The sequence below is a fragment of the Rutidosis leptorrhynchoides genome, chromosome 6 (genome assembly GCF_046630445.1).
Source record: "Rutidosis leptorrhynchoides isolate AG116_Rl617_1_P2 chromosome 6, CSIRO_AGI_Rlap_v1, whole genome shotgun sequence".
Lineage (NCBI taxonomy): Eukaryota > Viridiplantae > Streptophyta > Magnoliopsida > Asterales > Asteraceae > Rutidosis > Rutidosis leptorrhynchoides.
The window spans coordinates 396,461,092-396,470,343 of NC_092338.1; the positions used below are offsets into that span (position 1 = coordinate 396,461,092).

At 32.2% G+C, this 9,252-nt stretch overlaps 1 non-coding gene across 1 annotated transcript; it reads left to right on the plus strand.

Moving 5' to 3' along the window:
• Positions 1-3,601: 3,601 nt before the first annotated feature.
• Positions 3,602-3,708, plus strand: LOC139856617 (small nucleolar RNA R71). Its single transcript, XR_011762087.1, has one exon. It is a non-coding gene; the product is annotated as a small nucleolar RNA R71 (small nucleolar RNA).
• Positions 3,709-9,252: the final 5,544 nt, after the last annotated feature.

A 9,252-nucleotide genomic window follows, 5' to 3' on the forward strand; every position in this document is an offset into this window, starting at 1 on the left:
ACAAGGTCCTGTCTTCGACCATGCTATGCAACCACCGTTCTTACGATTGACACCCGATTTGGTTCAGGTGACCTAATGAATTCTGATGAATTCTCAGGATTTTACGTTCAATGGTAATGAACGCATTGAAAATAGGTTTTCAGAAAACAAATCGGTTTGTAATTTGATCAAAATATTTTCTCGTTCAAGTTTGAGTTTAGATATCATCGAATTCCATGAGTTTGTAATTCTCAATCTTTAAAGTCAATCTCAAGGATTGAGTAATATCAGGCTTAAAAGCTGATTTTTAATCTTTAAGGAGATTATCCTTACTGGGAGTCTGATTCATTAGTCTTATCAAGCTAATTTGCACGGTGCCCTCCCCATTTTACGAGACAGATCCTCTTATGGTTAGGATAAGTCTAACCACTTGGCGACCCTGTTTGATGCGGAGGTCCGTGGATTTCCAGCTGATTTTCGAGAAAACTTTTCAAGGTTTTTCGTAGACTCTACAACTGGTCTGGACGACAACTTCCTGACCTAAATCAAGAAGCGCGTGTCTTTTTCGGAAGACTTTACTTCCTTATAATGATGGAATTGATTCATCGTGTAGATCCATCTTTCTTTCAAAAGTATTACAATAAATCGGGTAAAACTGATTAGTTTAGTCCAAAATAAAAGTACCTGCAATAAGCTTGAACAGATATGTGATATATGTTTTAAAGAACTTGGTGAATTCTTCCCACACTCAGCTTTTATTTATTTCTTTCTTTGCCTTTTTATTCCCCTCTATTCCATTTTAAATGAATTCAAGCGTTTTGGGTTGTTTCTCAATTTATGTCCTTTCCAAGGTAACAATAATTTTGGTAGTATCACCTAGTTTTATCGTTCATAAATATCTATAAACATGATTTTGAATTCATTTAGTTGAAATTTTTTCAAATTTTCACAAAATTTGACAATTAAACCAAGTGTAAACCCGAGAGAATTTATAACCCTTCCCCACACTTGAGATCTTGCAATGCCCTCATTTGCAAGGAATTGGTAAAAATTTAAATTCATGAGGGTGATTAGTGTAGAAAAATGATTAAAATTACCGAGTTTGCAAACATATTGTTGTTATTTCACATTTGATATTTTGCGTCTTGTCGTCAAAATTAGTAGCTTTTGCTGAACTTAATGACAGTCTTTGAAAGTGCGTTGTTTTACCCTGTTTTGTACATAAGATAAACTACAAACATATATACATATTTTTGAAGTTTGGTATATTACCCCACTTTCAAAAATTTATAAAATCTAATATTTTTTTGGCATACTTTAAATCAATAAAATTAAAAATAATGATAACAAAATTTGTCGTCCCGCCATTGGGTAAAGCAATTTCGGTTCAATGACCTAGTGTTTAACTCACGATGAATTTTAGAAATCATTTTTTTAAACTTAATTAAATAAAGTAAATTTTTGTTTTTAAAATCACACAAAACTTAAATTTAAAAAACATATTAATTTCATATAAAACCTACAAAACAAAAAAAAATTCAGAATGGGGGGAGAAAACTAGTTCTTTAGTGTCTGCTAGTGGAAAAGACCATTCGGATTCCATTCTCGGAACTACACGAGAACAGAACAACTAACTCTAGACAGCATTTTCTTTTTAGAACATTTTGAATCTCCCCACACTTAGGTAGCTGTGGTGTCAAAATTGTGATTAACTTCATCGTCAATTTTTTTTGGACCATAATCAGCTTGCATATCTGTGACTTTTGCTTTAAGCCATTGGTCGAATTCCTGTGTAATTTCCACAAATTCAACTAGTTTCGCCTTTTCTTTAGGCGATAGATTGGATACTAACCGGTTATATAACTTAAAGTTCCCCTTGGTTCTAGCATCGCGAATTCGTTTAATAAGTTTCTTCATTGAACTATTAATAACGGGAACATTTAATTTCGTATCAAAAACGGGGTTCTTTGTTATCAGGTCATCATTAGGTGTTACTTCATTTTCCCCACACTTAGGCGTTTTATTATTGTTGAGCACTACCATTGGAGTTGGTAAAACAACATGGTTCTTACCAATCATTTTTGCTTATTCAACGGTTTTGGTTGGTGGAGATTTAGACTTTCGAATCATAAAGGTGATCAATTTCTCATCATTACTAAGTGTCATTCTACCCTTTCTTACATCAAATAATGCCCCGGTGGACGCTAAGAATGGTCGACCTAAAATTAGAGGAATGTTTGGGTCCTCTTCTATGTCAATGACAATGAATTCGACTAGAAAGGTTAAATTACCTACTTGAACGGGTAGGTTGTCAGCAATTCCAACTGGGTGCTTAATGGTTTGATCAAGGAGTCGAACACTCATATCCGTTAGACTTAACTCACCTACTCCTAATCTCTTATATAATGAAAGAGGCATAACACTCACACTTGCACCTAAATCTGCTAGTGCATCATACATAACACAGTCACTAAGTAGACAAGGAACAATAAATTCACCCGGATCACTTACCCTAGGTGGAGGTTTTGGTGGAACTGTCTTCACCGGGTTTACTTCTACGGTTTTTGTTTCTTGCACTTTCTTATTCTTCTTCTTCTTCTTTTTTCCAAAGGTATCACAAACTTTATTACCTATCACTTGCTCATACTCAACTCCTTTTCTTGGAAATGGGATGGGTGTTTTGTATGGTGCCACCACTGGCTTTACATACTCGGGTGGTGGTGGTGTTGTAACTTCTTCATTGTTACTCACATCTAAAACTTTCCCATCTTCTGGTGTTGGTTTTTCAGAATTTGTTGATACCATATTAACATTTTCATTCCGAGGATTTACTTCATTATTACTCGGTAGCTTTCCTTGTTTCCTTTCACTCATCAATCTAACAAGAGTACCTACTTGTTTTTCTAGATTCAAAATGGAAGCTTGTTGAGTTCTAAATGACTGATCAAACCTCTCATTTGTTTGGGTTTGAGTTTCAATAAATTTTGTTTGAGATTCAACTAGCTTAAATACCACTTCTTCCAGATTTGACTTTTTCTCTTCGGTTTGTTGTGGTGGTTTATACAAGCCAGGTCTTTGTTAATTGAAAGTGTTGTTTTGAGTTGGTTGGTTATTTGGACCTTGTTGGTTGTATGAGTTATTATTGGGTCCATTTGGATTGTAAAGAATGTTTTGATTTCGATTAAAGTTTGGCCTTGGCGGTTGATAATTATTTTGATAATTATTTCCCGGCCTTTGGTTTATGTAGGAAACATTCTCTCGTTGTTCCATCGTTTGCTCAACATTACAATCTTTCGTTAAGTGTGGTCCACCGCATTGCTTACAACTGATTCGTATTGCGTGAATATCTTTAGTCATCTTTTCCATCCGTCTCTCGAAAGCATCTATTTTTGCAGAAATAGAATCAAAGTTATGGCTAGAATCGGCTCTAGCCGCTTTAGATGAATGAAAATTATCTTTTTTCTGATGCCACTCATGAGAGTGGGATGCTGTGTTATCAATGATCTTGTGAGCTTCGGTTGCGGTTTTCTTCATAATGGAACCACCAGCTGCTGTGTCGATGTCTTTTCGTGTGGCGATGTCGACGCCTTTATAGAAAATTTGCACTATTTGAAAAGTATCTAAACCGTGTTGAGGACATCCTCTCAACATCCTTCCGAATCTTGTCCATGCCTCATATAACGTTTCATTTGGCTTTTGCACGAACGTGGCAATTTCTCCTTGAAGTCTCACGGCTTTAGATGCCGGAAAGAATCTTTGAAGAAATTTCTCAACTAAAATATCCCATGAGTCAATCGTTCCTTCAGGTAACGATTCTAACCAATCTTTGGCTTCTCCTTTTAAAGTCCATGGTAACAACATAAGATAAATAGTTTCAACCTCAACTTCTCGGATTTTAAATAGATTACAAATCCTATTAAAAGTTCAAAGATGTTCGTTTGGATCTTCTTTTGTTGTACCACCAAATTGGCACTGATTGGTGATCATGTGTAGGATTTGTCATTTGATTTCAAAATCTGATGCTCTAACATCTGGCTGATTAATGGCGTGACCTTGGCCCGTGCGTGTGGCTCTCATTCGGTCTTCTATACTTTGAGGTTCCGTTACTTCCATAATTGAATTTGTTGAATCCGAATCACTAGAAGATTCTGATTTAACTATTTGTGGTTCATGATCTCTGAATTGTCCTTGAATATCCTCCGGATTCTCAATTGTGAGGTCGGGTTCAAAAAATGGATTATCGAAAATTTGAATTGGAGTACTTGGTCGACTAGATGACGATTCTAAAGAAAAATCAACGGCGACAATATTGGCTAGATGTCTTGATCGAGTTATAGGTGGTGAACGTACAAAAGGTGGTGAACGTTTTGCTCGGTGCATTCACTGAATATCCTATTAGTTATAAAAGATGAAAATTATATAAGTTATTAAATTAATAGGATTTTCTGATTTTGCCCACGTTTCGAATAGCCAATAGATGCAGCAGGTAGCCAGGACCCTTTAAATCGGAAGCCCACAACTCGCCACTAACAAATCCAACTATTACTACGAACCAGAAAATTTGGATGTCTATCAATTTAATCGCTTAAAATAATTTTTCGTCGAAATTTGAAGAAAATAAAGAAAATTCTATGTCCTAAAAACTAGAGCGTAGAAATGAGAAAGAAAAAGAAGCGCGTCGAAAAATATCGAAAAAATAAAAGGTCGAAAAATAAAAATAAGAAAGTAGCGCGTCGAAACTTAAAAGGGATTCTAAACGAAAAACGGCAATTACTTAAAATGATACTAAAATTTTAACACGGCGTCGCAAAATTTTAAGCCACCTAAATCTTAGTCTAAAGAAAAAGCACTTAAGGGATTTTATGGCAAAGCCTAAAAATCTAAAAGTATAAAAATAACTATGGCAAAACTAAACTTAATACTAAAAGTTGTAACTAGAGTCTAAAAATCTAAAGGTAATAAAACTTAAAATAAATATATATATTTTTTTAATTTTATAGACAAAATTTTAAAAATATATATATATTTTTTTAAAATTTTTTTTTTAAAAAAAAATTTTTATTTTTATATTTTATTTTTAAAATTTTTTTTAACGATTTTAATATTTCTTTTTTAAGGATTTTATATTTTTTTTTAAAAATATTTTTTTTTCACGAAATTAATAAATTTTTTTTTATTATTTTTTTTAAAAAACTTTTTTTTAACTCATTTACTATTCATGAATAGTAAATGAAACGAAATTAATTAATTTACTATTCACATGAAAGTGACATGATAAAAATTATTAATTATAAGTTACATAATATACCCCTGAAGTATTTATTAAATACGACTTTTTTAAAACTTTACGATTCAAAATTATTATTATATTATTATATTTTATTTCAATATTATTATATTATTATATTTTATTTCAATATTATTATATTATTATATTTTATTTCAATATTATTATATTTAAATTAATATATCTTTAATCAGTCAAAAACTAAAAAAAAACTTAAATACCCCGTGAAGACACAAAAAGTGTCCCCGGCAGCGGCGCCAAAAACTTGATGTTTTCTAGAGTGTGTATGAAATGGCTATCAGTTTTATATTTATTTACTATAGGAAATCACCTAAATTAAACTAAAACACAAAAGGCAAGTATACCTATCGTGTAATTATATAGCTAAGGTAAAGTCCGGGAGGTCGATCCGTGGACACTATTATTGGGTGTCTTACTAGGTCAAATTAGTTAATTAAGTAGTTAAACTAGATTTAGTAATTATAGGTAACTTTGGGGGGATTTACCGTTTAATGACCGGTTTGTCGATTTTATATTTTAAGCGTACAGATAAATGACGAAAATTAAAGTGCGTAAAATAAATAACAATATTAAAATGATAATAAACAAAATTGCAAGTAAATGAAAGTACGATGAGAAATACAATAAAAGAATTATGCTTATTTAAACTTCCGTAATCATCATGTTTGACGTTTTGATTTTAATTTATTATGCTGGGTTAATTGTCCTTTGTCCTGGATTTATTTGATACCTATCTGGTTTTTTCCCATAATAGTTCATCGGTCATAATTATAAAATGATCGTCAAATTAACCTTATACCCGAAGTCAAATATTTCAACTAATTGGAAATTCGAACTGTAACAAGGTCTTAATACTTTGTTAATAATTACACCAGGTTATCGACTGTGTGTAATCCAAGGTCTTAATACTTTGTTAACAATTACACAAATTACCCTTGTATGTAATCCACCCCGGTTTTAATTAGTCCATGATTTTTAATTTACCCACTTGATCAGAATGAATAATCAATTACCCAACCCAATTGATTAATTAAATGATTGTTAAAGATGTCGTATAAACGTCACTAAATAGGACATGCATAATCATTTAATAATTATTAGATTAACTAATTTGAAGATAGGTTCGACAGGCTCCAAAGAATTGTCATTCAATTAGACAATACCCCCCTATCTATTAATGGTTCATGGTCCAATGTCCACAAGGGTCGGTCTTTTGTCCATACCCTAATTATGGTACAAAATCCAATAACCCAATCTTTAATTTTTAGTCTAACATCACGATTACTTCGGCTCAAATAAGCATAATAATAACTTAGTTACGAGACATTAATTTAAAAAGAAAAAACATAGCTTACAGTGATTATTTATCGCGTAGCGTTACACGGACAGAGTTCCGACTTAATACCCGTAAAACATTTCTTACAATAACCCAATTATTATTAAACTTAAATTAAAATTATATATATTATGTTTACAAAGAAAAGAAAAGAGAAAAAGGTGTATCTTTCTTCATTCTCCGTAGTCTCGTTTTATAGGCAAATGTTGATTTGAAATTTTCACTTATGACCCCTTAACTATGCTCAATTAACAACTTTTTATTATTTATTGTTATTCTTATTATGAATTATTTAAATATTATATTATATTCTTGTGCATAGTTGACTTGTACTTTCAGCTCCGTTGCGTCGAGCGTTGAAAGTTGGTTCATGTCTCGGTTCCGGATTTTCGAACGCCTTTTCGTATAATTTAATATCTTGTACTTTGCGTTTTGCGGCTTGTACGTTTGTAATTTTTAGACGTTTCTCATCAATATATTGAACCACTTGGATTGTACTTTGTACTTTTTAGCTTTTTGGTCGTTTGCGTCTTCAAATCGTCGAATCTGCCTTTTGTCTTCACCTTTTATTATTTAAACGAATATCACTTGTAAATAGAATTTATTGCAACTAAAATCTTGTCTTTCTTGAGGGATAATGCTATGAAATATGTGTTCGTTTTTAGCATTATCAGTAGGTAATACCCGATAGATATATAAATTCATAATTAATATGTTACATTCTCCGATTCTGATTCTACAAATTATCAACTATACTCACTACTTTCATAACAATATATATATTCTTTTATAAAAATCAAAACAACCATCCTCATCCAAATTTGATTACATATTTTGATTTTGACAAATCAAAATTCAAGTCAAGATTTAACAAAAGTCATCATTCTTAGATTCCTACATCTTTTGAAGCTATACTTTGACTTCAAAACTGTGCTAGAACATCATTTCCATTCATAGAACACAGAAAAGAATTTGTATCATTCAAAATCCTAGAACATCATATGAATATTAACGATTACAATCTATGTTCAAATCCCTCGAAATTCCCGAAGACACTTCAAATAATGAACAATCGAGATGATGATCCAACCACATGTTAATCGCAGTCTTGTACCTGAAAAACCCTCGAAACCAAAGTCATAGTTTAACATGTATCCGTGTCATACCCTTTGGCATTTATTAGCTAAAATAACTTTTCAATCCCTTTTCAAAATAGACAGTTTTGTCACAGCTCCAGCAAGTCAACTTCGATTCTTCAGTCGAAACAACCTTATTATAACCTTGATATATATGTTGCCCCTTTCGCCATCGTTACCGGGGAACCGTTTATATTCCACCACATTAGCAATAAACTTACCAACAACTTCACTGATCTTTGGCTTTCCGAAAAATCATTGTATTTATTGAAACCCCATCATTTACTCATCTGCATCTTGTAACAAGAATTGTCTTGCCAATTACTGGAAATCAGCAATCCGTATTTTGAAATCTCGCAGCATGTATATACCAACAGTTATATGTGTATATATAACATCTATCTCCTATACTTACATACTTTGAATGTGAAGTTTCTTAAAAACACCCTAAACTGCGAACTAATTCTCGAAATTTCGAAAGATGCTGATGAAGCAGCAAAACTGTAAATGACCTTAACAGTAAAAAGTTTAATGATAAAGAATAGTGTGTTGGCAAAGCTCAGAAAAAGAGAAGGTTTAAAACTAGAAAACGAATTGAGCAAAGTATGAAGGAGGCTGTGGACAAATCACAAATACTAAACCTGCCTTCAAAGAATCCAAATGATTCAGTGTCTACTGAAATCCTTAGCAAATACCTTGTTCCTTACTCTAAAACCCTTGCGGACAATATTCTTCATCATCCTCTGATCTTAAATGTTCTAAGATATCATCATATCTTTCATTATAAATATCTTCGATGTTTCTGAAGATATCTTCACAACTATTGTTATCCGAAATCATTTACTTCTTCGCGCTATCTGTGTAAAATCATAAAAGAAACTATTTTAGTTTCTAAATTCTGAAACCTTCGAGTTTAAAATATGAATGTGTTTGAAGTAGTGTTGGGAACTGAAGCATGAGTTAGTATAATATAATGACACTTGATCAACGTGATTATATTACAGTAAGTCATGCTGAGTTTCTAATGGAACGTGATAAAGGTTCACAGATCATACCCTCATCATGAACCATGTTACATAACTCTTTCATTATATCTAACCTCTAAACATATCAAGAAAATATTTTCTTGATGATTCGGTCTTTTTCTGATATTCTGGTAATTTGACAAATCAAGACCGTGCCATTATAATTTCCTTCTTAGAACATTAACTATGTTCATTCCGAAATTCATATCTACAAATTCTGGACCATTATCCGCTTGACTTAAGGTCGAGAAGAGAAAATGAAAGCATGAAGCTCCGAAATATAATGGAGAATATAAAGCTCGATAGCAACACCGAAATTACAAACCGTTTATATCAATGCGTATAGCAATATAAAGACACGGGATAATGAAAAACACTATAACACCAAGGTAATAGTAGAAGAAAATAAATTCCTCCGGTGGCAGATAAAACAGAAGAATGAAGGATACGATAGCCAAGAAAATATCA